This window comes from Amblyomma mixtum, chromosome 6, assembly GCF_055824585.1.
Source record: "Amblyomma mixtum isolate Tamu chromosome 6, ASM5582458v1, whole genome shotgun sequence".
Taxonomy (NCBI): domain Eukaryota; kingdom Metazoa; phylum Arthropoda; class Arachnida; order Ixodida; family Ixodidae; genus Amblyomma; species Amblyomma mixtum.
This window is the reverse complement of record NC_143017.1, coordinates 116419707-116434698: the sequence shown is the minus strand read 5'-3', so window position 1 is coordinate 116434698 and position 14992 is coordinate 116419707.

The following is a 14992-nucleotide window of genomic DNA, read 5'->3' as shown; positions in this document are numbered from 1 at the left end:
TGCCAATTTACTTTGTAATTATTTTCCCTGTTTTCTGTGTCATAATATATTAGGCGTCCTTCTTTCAAGAAAATGATTATGTTTAATGAGCGAATAGTGCCACAGATGATCGGAACGACGCCAGAAAAAGGCAAAAACATTTTAGGAGGATCGATTGCTCCTGGTTTCCGTGCTACCATGGACGCGTTCTGACATATCAGAATTTTTCAGATCCCTTCAATATTCCAGTCAGTTTCATAAAACTATTTATTTAAACTATTACATAAAGTGCTCAAAATTTATTTCGGAAGGCTATCATCAATATCTGCAGCGTTTCTCTGAGATTGATGTCCAGAGTGTCTCATTGACCTGGGAACATCTCTTAGCGTTCCTGGGCATACCAGGCATTGGTGAGATTAACGCCTGGTGGTTATGAGAAGTTAAAAACCTTTTTTCAGATGTCCAAAATGACAATGTCTAATAACGTAACCATATTTTAATAAAGAAAAACATTTACAGGAAATATTGCCTAATATCTCTCAATATGAGCGTATTATTTCCTTTTGCTGCCCAATTCACAAAACTCCGAACAGACATGAGAATATTGGATATCGACCGGCCCGGGCCGTTTGAGACAAGAGAGCCAACCAGGAGAGCTGCGTGGAGCATTATTGCGCTAATGAGCGCCACCGAACAGCCCTGTTCACTGAGATGAAATAAAAAACAAAAGGTCACTTCTCTTCATCATGACGTCCTACAAACTAAACGCTACAGTTTCTTAACCGCGGGACACTATTTTCGAAGGAAGTCATTACTGTCCAAATATACTTGATTTCTCCGTGTGAATCAAGCGTCTTGGTACACAACCCTTCTCGCATGGTTCACCCTCCACCGTGTTTTCTTTCTTCTTTTTATTGATGGCATCGTTTTAACAGGCAGAGAGATTTGAAACATGACACATACATTTTTCATTACTATCCCATTCTGTGCCTTTATAGAGAGCTGTATTGATTTCTTTCAGCACGGCCACTTCCCCAGTACTGCTTTCGATTACTTTCTACTGCGCACGTCCTTTATTTTTTAAATTACGGCCGACTTGCCTTGCCCCAGTTATTTTTTGCAGCCTGATTGCGGCCGGGTTTATTTCGGCTACTTATATTTGCTTGTACTGTTTTTTCTCGCCGCATTTTACTTCTTATAAACGCATGTAGCTCACAGAAACAAGGGCGACATTGCCGTTAGACAGGAGATAGGCTTAATGATCCGCCGCTACGCCCTTCTCATGTGGCCGACTCTTCAGATTAGCGAATGGGGTGCCGATGCATTCTCTTCGTTGCTGCCTCTTGTTTACGTACTTTTAACTGAGCTGCGGTCGATCGTACTTGGCTAAAATTGGACGTCATCACGCTAAGAGGTGGCTTTGCCGATAGTCTGAAGTGAGCACATTTTGGATTCGTGGACTTTGTTTTATTTGATCTCTAATTCTATGAAACTAACTGCGCGCTGCTGCATGAATATGTGTACAAAGTAATGCGTGTGAAAAACCCGCTTTAAACGCAGAAACAGGATTGTCTAGGGTTAGTAAATTTTTGTGTAAAAAATAATTTGGATGCTAGAAGTTACGAATAACAAAGGAATACGCCTCTATTATGGCCTGCTGATTAAGATGCGTGCTTGTCATGAAGAAAATTGTTACAGGCGGGAACAGACCGTAGGTAGGTTTAGAAGTGCACAGTGCTGTAAAAGGTTATTTTGAAATATTTAAATCCTGCGCAAGTAAAGCCCTCAGCGAAGATGGGTTGCTGAGCCGATTTTAAAAGCTGCCATTAATAAACTAGACAACAAAATGTTAATGTCCAGAAACTGCTATCAGGTGGAGTTTTTCCATAAGGTCGTCCTGAAATAATTCTCCGGATGCTTTACATGGACCTTTAACATGTGCCAACCATCAGCAGAACACGAGGTCGAGTTTTGAGTACTATTCCCCGCTGCGACATGCACGATGAGCTCGCTAAAGATAGACTTATTTTCAAAGTCAAACAAAGCGGTAATGGTTCCTGAGGCCTTTCAAAGCCGGAATAGAGCGTTGCCAATTTCTATAAGGCCATATTCTCGACAGGTTGCTGCGGTATATGCCAGTATTGTCATTGCTCATCATTCGTCATAAAAACCTTAAAGCTAGAGTTATGGTTTCGGCTTGCTGGTCTGGCTGCATGGCTAGAGGATAGTTGGAAAACTTTATTAAGCAAGCGAGTTTGATCCCTTCAAGGACTGAGAACCTTCGCACAGCCCGCACATTGCGCGCATGTGTCCATGCCACGTAGGCCCATGGCACTGGCACTCCAGTTCACGCAGCGAAGTTGGGTGTCCGGGTCCAGCGACGCAAGGAGGGCTTCCCATTCCTCCCATGCTCCGGTGGTGGGCTGTTCCTGCGGGGAAGGATCGGCAGGGCAGCCGAAGAGGATGTGGTCCAGGGTGGCGTGCGATTCTCCGCAGAAAGTGCACTCTGGGGTGACGAGGCGGGAGTAGGATAGAAGCTGAGGGGTAGGAAGAGTCGCCTCCAGAGGATTTGTTGGAGTGCGATAGGCGGGGGTAGGGAATGGGGAAGAGTGGACGTGCAAGGCGTGCTTGTTGTGTGAGTTCTGAGAACATGGAAGCAGCGCGAAAAGACGAGGACAAACACAGAAGCCTGCCCTGTTATGTTCTGTGTTCGTCCTCACTTTTTCGCGCTGCTTCCCCTAACCATGCAACTTTAAAGCTAATCTCTCGCGGAGAAAATAAAGAAAAATTGAGATTCGTGTCAAAGCTATCAAAACAATTTTTGGGGTATTAAAAGTGTGATGCACCCGAAGACGACAAAGATGTCCCTTATGATGAAGCGTCAGTGAAGAAAAGGAAGTACATATGATGATGGAGACGGGGAGAACGATTATATTCACGAATATATAATTTTATCTGGTAGATTCCTGTGCTAGAGTGTGAATTCGCTACTTTTACTTTTCCGTATTTTTGTTTTGTACAAATTGTAGCTCTACACCCAAAAATTATCAAAATACTCCATTCCTTGTACATGTGTGCGTTTGTATCCGCTATGCACCCTGGCCAATCCACCGCCGTCGGTATGTGCCATTAAGCCAGAGGACATCATCAGACGGGAAGAAGAAAGCGAACTCCCTGGCCCATCCCCGCCATGGGTATGTGTCATTAAGCCTGAAGACATCATCATCATCATCATCAAAAGGAACACGTTCAAAGAGAAGTTCTGAGCCTGAGCGCAGTTGTACTGAAAAGATGTGGAGCAGCTGCAACCGCGGAGACCGAGACCCGATACGGTGATGTAGTACTCGCGACGAACGGTTCTTCCTGAGGAAAACTACATGGGTGGTTCGACGGGCCACTGAAAGCAGCTTGGTGTTAGACGTGGCGTCATGGACCCGCTGAACGGACTACACTACTGACGTACCGGGCGCTTAAAACTTCACTTACGTGAGTGATCGCGAGGAACTGTGCACTAGGGTCCGTGACTGTCATTCGCGAATGAATATTAACTGGATTGGGGGAGAACTTCGCCATACGTTATTGGACAAGTGTATAACGTCTCGTCTAGGACTTTCGTGTTAATTTGGTGTTTTCTATCCCGCCGTGTTTCTCTGTGAAAATTGTCCCACCCGTGTTATTGCCTATGATTTCACGCTCACCACAGTCAGAGGGGACCCACCCTTAAGTACATGACAGTAACGTCGCAAATGCATTAGCTGTAACATCGTACAGTGCGCTCTCTTTTCACTTTTAGACGCAATACTTTAATGCAGCGCTGATTTTCTACGTGTTTCTTCCACGGACTGCTAGCTTTCTATAGCTACCTCTGGCACTAGCCGAGAGAAGGTATATCATGAAAAGGAGCGATGGCGAAGTGAAATGATCCAGACGTGCAAGACTGGAATGTGTCATTTTCTGCTTGAAGTGAACGCGCTACAGAAGAATGGAGGAAAACGAGGGAAAAGCAACTTAAGCTTTAAGCTCCCCCTGCCGTCGGGCAAATAGAAAACACATCGATTTACTAAAAAATTCCTGGTTTCCCTGTTTTCCTTACTATGGTTCCCTGCTTTTTTTTTTGTGCATTCCTTACTGCTACAGCTGCTTTGACAGCATCTCAACTGCAGGCATGTTTTTTGAAGCCAAATTTGGCTTTGAAGGCAGCTCTCAAAGGCTAAATAGCCAACAAAATATAGGAAAGTTACGCTGGCAGCAAGAATATACTTTTGCGAATTCTTTATTGCGTTCCACGGGTGCGAAGGCTGGGCGAAGAAGCATACACAGCTCTACACTGCGTCCTGAGGCTTCAGGCTTGTGTTCTGAGGTTCAAAACGTCATCCACACGAGTGCTTCTGAAAATGAGGAAAGACAACCAGGTGAACGTGACAGCCTTTATAACGCAAACGGCAACAGTTTGTGGCGCCGAAGTGCTGAAGTAGGCAGAAAAATAATGGTAAACGCGAAGGATGCGACACGACCGGCAAGACGATGCAAGGAAGCAAACTGCGTGATTCGCACGGTCGCTCTAAAGCTTGCTAAAGTGCCCGCGGAACTCTGCCCTTGGAAGCGATTTTTTTTCTGTGCGGGCGCTCGGACAGGTTGGTAGTTTTTTCTTTCTATCGTTTGATAAAAGAAATTGTAAAAACGCGCATAGCCGTAATACCTAAACAGGTTGAAAGCGTTTGTGCAGTAGTTAGCGGCATGATCCCTTTCGGGACTTCTGGCTATCTTCTGAAAACATGCCCGTGTTTCCGCTAGACCTCGCTGACGATTTTTTTCAGGGAAAACTTCTAGACTAGCAATCGTAACGAAGGTAAAGTATTAGAAGGCACGGTCGAGTACTTTCGTCTTTGTGCAAGATCTGTTGGGAACGAAGTACTCACTGTGTTTTAACTAAGAGCCCGTGAACCATGAGGAAGCGGGCAACAAAAAGCCCAGGTAAAGCTTCGGCAGTGAAGAGAAAAATTATGAAGGAGTGCTGCCATAGACTATACCAAATTAAACTGTCTTAATTTAAGGATGCAGTATAGAATCACTAATTGTAAAAAAAAAATGTATAGTTCATTCCCATAAGAGTAGGTGCAAGCAGAAAATGCATTGCAGAATAGGCTTAGCGTATTCGAGGTCGACTGATAGATGATGGCAGCAGTATCGTCCAAGGCCTTTGGCAAGTAAACGCGCCCTCACGTTCACTCCCTTGTGTATATCGAGTTACGCAACAAGCATGGCCATCCTGGCTGTTTTTGCGGCTCGAGAATCCTCATCCATCAGTCGCTTTTTTTTTTTAGCTCGACAGCATGCTGTGCTTCTTTCGCCACTTCTGAATCTTTACCTGCTGCGACGCTTCTGATATTTTTCATTCTATGCAATGCGCTCAGCACCCTTCGCTAGTCTTCACTTACGCACCGTAGCCCTCACCCCACTCTTCAGCGGCCTTATCGACGCGTTTGGCAGCTTAGGCCGCCCTCTCACATTCGTGTGCGGCCACATAAAGACACCACTGACGACATGCGTCAGCGAGCCTCTCAATCTCTTTTTCTCTTCTGTTGATTTTCTTGGCCCTATTGCCCGGCCATTACGGTGGCGCTGCTGCCGCGGAGCATTTAAGTCACGTGACTTACATTGCTTTATATCGTATACGACGTCATCTGTTCACCCACTGTTATTCTTACGTTTCGCTCAATTCTTTTTCAAGGTCAATCTAATTGTGACGTCCGTATTTAGCACTTGTAGTTATCCGTTGCTGTAGCAACATACATGTCAACTAATTAATTACGGTGATTAATCTGTGTAATTAGTGTTAAGTTAAACTTCATTTTTCCTTTGACGTGTCACGTGTGGACGTTCTTAAGTTTAAAACTAATCGTGCTCATTACTATACTATGACTTCATCATGATTAACCGCTCTAACTAGTACATGCCTACATAGTTAACTTAGTCTAGCGATCCAGCGGAGGTACGCCGCGGTGAAGCGTGGAGCTAGGCGCAGCGGCCACCTGTTTTTGGACGGAGATTTGGTTGCTAGGGACTCCGTTGCTAACAGTGCTAACCATCAGCGAAACTTTGGTTCGGAATAGAGCAGTACAGTAATAAGGGAGCAATTACTCATTGACGTCCACCCGAGCGCAGCCATACGGCTACAAAGGAAAGCTATACAGCTTCCTCAGAAACTTCGTAGTTAAAGAAAAATTCCTCCTGGTCCGGGGATCGAACCCGGGACCACCGCTTCACCGGAGCAGTCGCTCTACCCATTGAGCTAACCGGGACGGCAAGCTTATGGGTAGGGCGAGAGCGAATTGATCAATAACTCGAAGTGGGAACAGTGTTGACCAGATGTTTTAGGGGAATCCCCCAAGGTGGAGTAGATTTGTAATAAGGGAGTAATTACTCATTGACGTCCACCCGAGCGCAGCCATACGGCTACAAAGGAAAGCTATATAGCTTCCTCAGAAACTTCGAAGTTAAAGAAAAATTCCTCCTGGTCCGGGGATCGAACCCGGGACCACCGCTTCACCGGAGCAGTCGCTCTACCCATTGAGCTAACCGGGACGGCAAGCTTATGGTAGGGCGAGAGCGAATTGATCAATAACTCGAAGTGGGAACAGTGTTGACCAGATGTTTTAGGGGAATCCCCCAAGGTGGAGTAGATTTGTAATAAGGGAGTAATTACTCATTGACGTCCACCCGAGCGCAGCCATACGGCTACAAAGGAAAGCTTTACAGCTTCCTCAGAAACTTCGTAGTTAAAGAAAAATTCGTCCTGGTCCGGGGATCGAACCCGGGACCACCGCTTCACCGGAGCAGTCGCTCTACCAATTGAGCTAACCGGGACGGCAAGCTTATGGTAGGGCGAGAGCGAATTGATCAATAACTCAAAGTGGGAACAGTGTTGACCAAATGTTTTAGGGGATATTTATCCTGGCGTTGATACGGACCTCCTCGACTTCCTAAGGGCGAGCTGTACAAGTGAGGCTCTAAGAGTTCGACTGTTAAGGAAGGGGTCGCGACAGGTTCGTGCCGCGTCTTAGTTGAAAGTTCTTGCCCACTGCTACTGGTTTCACAGGTACGGTGGCTGACTAAAGGCCCTAGTTCCTCTATCGTGCGACGTTCTCTTTTATGGCACCGGTCCAAGACGTTGGTGTATTCACTATCGTACGTATTACATGTTTTCTGAGTCGAAGACGTTAAGTACTCGTGGAAACTCAGCGATGAGACATTTCTTTGCTGCGAGCTGTCTCAAAGCTGCATGACTGCTTTCCATTCAGGACAGTGGACACGAAGAGTCATCCGCCATGGTTTAGGACGGTGATACCGTAACATACACATTATGAGTTGAAATTAGTCAAGGAAATAATTAGAACGCAGCTACTGCCAGCACTCGTAGCCTTTTTTTCAGGAGCATGTTTTTCATGAGCGGTCGCCCAGCATGCCATGAAAAAGCGAAGGTGACATGGCAGTTTGTGCTGACTATCCTAGCGTCTGTACGGCATGGTGCAGAGAAGACAGTCTAAAAAAGTTTCCATGTGCATAAACGCGAACAACTCAATAGCTTTATTTTAAAGCGTTGCTGCAAAGGGCCAGCATCAGAAGGGTAAATATTTTTCTTGCGCATGTTTCCATTTCCATGCTCTGATGCAGTGGTGTAGGGGGTGCTATATTGCTACGGATAAAAGGAAGAATATAGCATGCATGTCGATTTATATCCTCAGAAATCGACACAGAAGTGCACGAAAACAAAACTCTCTACTAAAATGCTACGTAGTATACTTCGCCGCGGCATCCTCCTGCCAGGCAAGAATTCTCGGCTTCTGCATTCGACGCAACGTGCTCCCACCTGAACTTCTAAAGCTGTTTGGCGGCATCCAGCCCACTGTCGGCCATGCTACCCGCCTGTGCAAAATCTTGCGTTCGGGATGGCAGCACCAGGCGAGCCTCCATAGAGAACATCTGCGGTTAATGGTGTTCACATCGACGCCAATTCCAGCAGCAGCAAGGAAATGGCGTGAGGTTGTTCAGCGCTCTGCACTATCTTCTCCTTCTTCTCCCTGTGTTGTGTTCGCGCTGCTGATAGATATAAAATGGCGGAACGATATTTACTTGTGTTTTTTTCTCAGGAGTGCGATAAAAAATTCACGCACCTTTGAAGCTGACAAAAAAGTTTCAACAGAATAGTGCAGGTTACCTCAGCGGCTAGTCAGGGCACGTCGGAACGCAAATTCTGGGAGGTCAACGAGAGTGCATGGATACTTTACTGAAGAGGAAGGGAGTTAGAACTGCAAAAATAAAACGAAATGAAAGGCGAAAGTGAGAGGCAGACCGGAGGTTGGTCATGATAAGTAGGCACCATTCACGGAATAGATGGAAGCTATCGCGCTCACGTGTGCCCCGCTCTCAACGCAACTAAGGAGGGTATAAAAAAGAAATGACATGTGAGATGGGGGGAGGGATATATGAAAGGAGGCGTGGCTATCAATGCTGCCGCGATCGTTAATGGCGCGTGTCCGTGGGTATTCGTTCCGGTGTTTCGGCAGTAATGTGACGCGGTGTCCTTCAGGGTTTACGCTACGAAGAGAGCAGCTGTGCTAGCTGTGGTAGCGCTTTTAGCCGATAGCGGAAGGCATATGAACCGACCTTGAAGAGATGAAAAACACAGGATACTGACAGCACTGAGTTGCTGCTACTAAATGTTTTCTGACAATGTTGATTGCTGCTCGTATGTATGCATAAATATATTGTTCCAATTGAAAGAAAGAGCAAGGAATTGCATCCCTGCATTTTTTTTTTAATTTAGAGGAAGAAACTGAGTAAATAATTTTGCACGCCGCCTTGGTGGCTCTGTGGTTATGGCGCTCGGCTGCTGACCCGAAAGACGCGGGTTCGATCCCGGCCGCGGTGTTCGAATTTCTATGGAGGCGAAATTCTATAGGCCTGTGTGCTCTGGGATGTCAGTGCACGATAAAGACCTCCAGGTGGCCGAAATTTCCGCCCTTCACTACGGCGTCCCTCATAGCCTGAGTCGTTTTGGGACTTTAAAAAACCATAAAACATAAATAATTTTGCTGAAAAACAGTTCGATCAGGTACAAGAAACTGCACCTCGCCATGCTGGAAGCCCCACACCTCACCTTTAAATGTTCAAAAGTGTTTCTGATTCAAAACGATCTTCGCTCATTATGTATCCGTTTTAACCAGTCCCTCATCTTCCTTGTTTGGGTATGCTGAGGTGTACATTTAAACAAAGCGAGTTTCTCTTTCTACAACATATTGCTCTTCACACCGGAGCCAGCAAAATATGGAGGCCATGATTCATCACAGAGATGATGGAAAATGATAGTCTTGTCGACAAAGCACTGCAGAAGCGGTATGCCGCCCTTCTCGATGCCATTGAAGGCGCCCACGCGTGTAGGCATTGCCAGTGCCTTTTTATCTTTGTGATTACTTTCGCCATTCCTCGTTCTTCGCGTGGCAATATTTCTCGGGCCATTTCGCAGCGACCCGACTGGCGAAGAATGCGCGGTATGCCTCACATTTCCAAGCTGACAAAGGAATCCAGGGGAGCAGCAGGCATTTTGCGGGAGCGTGCCTTAACGAGGGAGCTTGACAACAGGAAAATCCTCTTCGTGAGAATGAAGACATCTTTTCGACTGTGCGAAACTTTAGACAGGACTTTACGCAGATATGCCTTAATTTGGCAGCGGCGTTGGCAGGAGTTCTGGTGCGAATAAAACCTAAGCTTCTAACACACTGTGCGCGAAAAAAAAAATACCAAACGCTTTCTTTTCATTTTCAGGAACTTTGCTTTCGATAAAAAGCAACCAAAATGTCATACTTCCTATATATGTGTGAATAAAGCACTGTCAAACAGTATACAAAGCTTTTTCATCAATTTACGACCTGCTTAACAGTGTGCTCGTTTACTTATACCGTTACCCGAGACTTATTTGGTGCGCATATGCATCTGCTTACCGCTGTCTCTCTTACACCGCTGTATATATTCACTGAGGTGCACCGAGATCGTCGGCACTGGAGATTTTCATCGCATTTTTGTTTTTGCACTACGGATTGGCTTGTAGCGAGGCCCCTGCGCTGCAATAGAAAGTAGACAAAAGTGATGATAAGATGAAATGTTGTTGAGAGACAAACGGGACTATTTTATGCATGACTGTTCTTCTTCGCGAAGTGAAAATTTTGTTCCCCACTGAAAATACGGTACCACGTTGTCATCTTTCTTTTGAAACTTGCATTGTTTAAGAACTCTTCGGCATCTACCACACAAGCCTGCGTTTTGAATGTGTGCTATCACTCTCAATATTACTTGCAACGCGCCGAATATGAACCAGCTTAGGTTTCCTCTACATAGTATATCAATTCTTCTTCACAGAGAGCACACAACGTGCGCAAAAACTCAACGAATGTTGTTCTTTGCATCGACGGCTAAACATCCATTTCTAGCGCTACTGGGCTCGCACTGCGTCGAGAACTGAGCTCCTACTACATATTGTTCGCTGCAGCTTATACTGAGCATGAGTGCACAACACTAGAGAGTTTCGTAAGCATGCCAGATTTCGCTCGTGACAATGTATGTCTTAGAAGGCTCCGGATGCACTCTCGCTTGTTTACTCTGTAGCCGTTCCATCCGTTGTTACTTGTCGACGTACGTAAGGACAGCTGCATCTTCTATTCGTGTGGTGCTATACGCTCTCCATTGAAGATCCCAGTATCTAATAAAAACGTCGGAGTTGTGCTTTCCTGCCGTGTTTTCGCGCAGTGTCGTCGTTTGCAAGCAGCGATCGTTCTCGCAGAAAACACGCAAACGCACATGTCTTGATTTCGTGCACGCTCCAAACCAATGTCACGGATTGCTTTGTAACAACAGTGATGTCAATATTACCTTCTGTGTTTGCGTCTGGGACTGGTAACAACCTTACTGGTATCGTTGGTTAGCACTGTTGTAGAACTCTTCGGCTACTTTAACAGTCTTATCGGTATGGCTAATGACACTGCCCTCTTTGTCTCTTAACGAATACATCTGGTATTAACCTATTCATCTTCATCGCTTTTAGGCTACCTCGATTTTTTAGAGCATGCTTGATTCTAACCGCATTAAACTTTCTTATGTCAGCTACCTTGCGCTTAATGATTTACTTAGATAGCTCTGCCAGTTATAATTGGTCTGTGGGGTTAGACGCCTTCGTGCTTTGGCATTTCTTAATTGGATCTTCCGTCTCCTGATATAACTTGCCCGTATCCTGTCCAACCAACCTACCGCCTACTTCTACTGCGCTTTCTGTGATGATAGCTGTGAGATTATCGTTCATTGCTTGGATATTAAGGTCGTAGACCTCCGTAAAAGCCGGATATCTGTTCTGCAACGATGTGCTGTGTTCCTCTACTCTCTCCCTAACAGCTAACCGCTAACCGCTAACCCGTTAAGGGAACATCAGATATATAATGATAGGCCCTATAAATTCATTCCGTGTAATATTTAAATCCCCACGGTTTTCGCTATATGATAACTGCAGCTACTTCTGTTCCCTTCTCCTTTCATTATTTGCGTGTTACGTGCTACAGGAACTAATACGAGTCAAAGATTTTCTATTCATGTTATATAAAGAATTTGCAAGCTTATAGATGTCAGCGCCGAGATTACGAAATAACTGCTTTCTACAGGAAAAAGACATTTCAGTGCTTGCAAGAGATTGGTTTCACTTCCTTCTGTGATACTTTCTGTCCTCTATCAATCAGCCTCACTTCGATGCCACCTGCAACAGCGCTTTAATGCTGACTGAAGTCACCTTTTTTTAGAAAACAGTGCTGCTTCTCATTTTTTACTGCATGCCACAGACTGTTCCAGGTTCTTTAGTTTTAATGAATTGTGTACTTGATACAAGGCGCTAAAAGAAGCAATTAGTACAAAAGAGGTGCATTGGGATTCAAAAGCAGGAAAAGAACACGCAGAGCGATAGTCCTGCGCACTCGATGGTCTTCGGTTTGTCTTCCTTTTGTTATTCTTCTTTATTTGCTCACAATTTTCCCAACCCTCTTTGCTGTTTGTTTTTATCAGCAGATTACGCAGAAGAAGCAACTGGTTCGCTGCCCGTTCCGGGGCTTCTCTCGCATTTCGGAGTTTTCCCATCTAGTTTTCTTTCTTTCTTTTTTTTTCAGGGGAGTATGCCACATAGACCGTGCAGCGCAGTTATTTTGCAATCTTTTCCAGCTTTGCCAAATCACTGACTTGCCCAGAAAAAAGCTCTCAGACTGGAGAGGGTGGCTCAAAAGGATGGTTATTTAGGATTAAAAGCGACCACTGCTTTGTGCATCCGTACCACGGTGCTTAGACACTGCTTATCGCTGCGTTGTAACGTCAGTGCAATCATTTTCTCGTGGTTTTTCATTGGAAGCGCCTCGCTGGGGAGCAGATAATGCCGTACAGCATCGATGATAGGTCTTTAATGAAGCTCTATCGAGACTTCCGCACAAAAAAAAAGCGCGCGAAATTCTGCGTCTAATTGATGTTTATTGTGGCACACATTGTTAGGATTTGAAAAAAACTTCAGCCTCTGTGTACGAACTATGTGTATTAAAACGTTAGCAGTCTACTAATGGCAGTCGTGGTTCAGGCAAAACACCACCGTGCTTGAATGACACAGAACTAGTTGGAGTGCCGAAACAACGGTCTTCATACGTCACAGGACGGTGCAAACCTGTCGGAACATCCAAACAACTTGTAGGGCAGTGAAGTATACGGGGGAATTTAGAGTAGAAAGAAGGGAATAACTTGTTAAGACCTTGTCGCGATACTTTTTGCCACTTGAGTGTTTTATAATGCAGTGGTGCGCATGCAGCTATATCATCACCATTATCACAAGCCTCCATACTTTAAGCCCATACTGACTGCGGCCGTGACTTTAGAGCCATAAGTGACAGCATATCCACGGCATTACAGCGCAACAGAGCTCGAAAAGCAAGATCGATACGACAGTGAAAAAGAACAGGAAGCCGCCGGAGAACACCGCACCCCGCCGAACAAGAGAGCGAAGAGCGCCGATTTTAGTTGCAGTTTCTCTGGACAACGAAAAACCCAAAAAAGGAGCAACAATTTGGAAGTGTGCGTGCAGGACGGTCAGAGCAAGAAAAGTCGCAGTGCTACCTTCTATTCTGTTACAAAAGGCAGAACACCACCAGCATTCAATGTGAATTAGGTATCTATGTGGAGACAGAAACGCTACACAAAGCGATGGAGTCGGTGGCAGCACTGGAGCCATGAATAGGTACTTCATTAAGGGCTGAATACGCCTAGTCTAGCTGACAAACCTGGTATCGGAACGAAGACATAGACGGCATGAACCAAGGTTGCCTCGAGCTAGTAATGCATTTGGGGGAATGGGGAGACTCTTGGGACGTGAATCAGGCTAACATAAAAAGAAATCGGAGAAGCTTTTGCGAGCCATAGGGAGGAGTTCGATGCAAGGCCTGGTATCAGCACACGACGCAGACCAAAGGCTGTTGAGGTACGAAAAGACATGCAAAAATGCCTAGCATAAGACAGGCGCTGCATACACAAACCGCATCCACCTGCAAAAACCGCATTGTTGTATGTCCCATAGCTGTTCAAAGAAAAAATTGTATTAAATAATTTGAAATACATCGTATGTGGAACAACCACACAACCTCGACCACCTCACTATAGAATCTGAGGGCTAAAAAACTAATCGTTATCAACGTTCAGCGACCATCGCGCAGCCGATGGTCGCTGGCCTTAAAGACCCTACCGACCCGAGAGACGCTGGTTCGATCCTGACCACGGCGGTCGAATTTCCATGGAGGCGAAATTCTTGAGGCCCGTGTACTTCACGATGTCAGTGCATGCTAAAGAAGCCTAGGTTGTCGTTGTTGTTCCGACTGTAAGAAGGATGAAAGGGAAAGTGCATGGGCCTGCCCACTGGCTCGGACTGAGCCACACCCGCTGCCACGTGCAGACAGAAGAGAGTTGAAAGGTGTGAGAAGAGAGATTGAAAGAAAAAGATGCGCGTCGCAACAACCGCGTACGCCGAAGCGACGACGCCGGCTGTAATAACAGATATCCCTTCCTCATTGAAACGTAAGTGGTGGCTGTAGTAAAGCGCTTCGGCAGTTTCTAATCATCGGTGGTCGAAACTTCCGAAGCCCTCCGCTACGGCGTCCCTCACAGCCTGAGTTGCTTTCGGACGTTAACTCCCGTTAACTATAAACATAGATTGTGCACAAACTTGTTAGTATGCGCCCATTAGTGGAAAAAAAAGTTCTGTGTTACAACCTTTTCTCTCCTCCCGGTTCTCCCCTACTCATTGGCTTAAGGCTAGAAATGATTGAAGACTTCAAGGCGCACGTGCACACTTGCCAAAAATTTAATTGAGGAAGCTGGAAAAATATGCATGCAAAACAAAGTGATCAAATTCAAGTTTATCAGCATTCCCAGAGTTCGGGTGTGCCTTTTGGTCCCTTCTTGTTGTATGCTTTTTCGCCATTTGCTAAAGTGTATTATTCATCCGTCACCGCCTAAGGACCATTATGTGCCCTCCTCGGATTGCATGCTTCAGTACGCATTAGAAAAGTTGATTGCGTGCCCATTGTAACAGATATTTCCACGCAATAATGCAAATTGATCGCGGTTCCTGCTTGCATGAAAAGCCTGCGTCCATTCGTCCGTCCATTTCACGAAAATAAGGTGACCCACTTGCGCGGGAGGGATCTCTGATGCTTTCAGATTGCACTCTTAAGGGTAGGTCTATCGCCGTTGAAGTGTTTTTGTCTTTCTATTACTACTATCAATTGTTCACCCTGAACAGTAAACTAATAACGAATGATGCATTTACTTCGACCATTCTAAAAGCTTCTGAAACATTCGGCTATGTCAAAACGTGATAATATTTACAAGAAATAATTATGCCATGCAGTCATTAGCCCATACGCCACTCAGAACGGCTTAATTAAAGGCT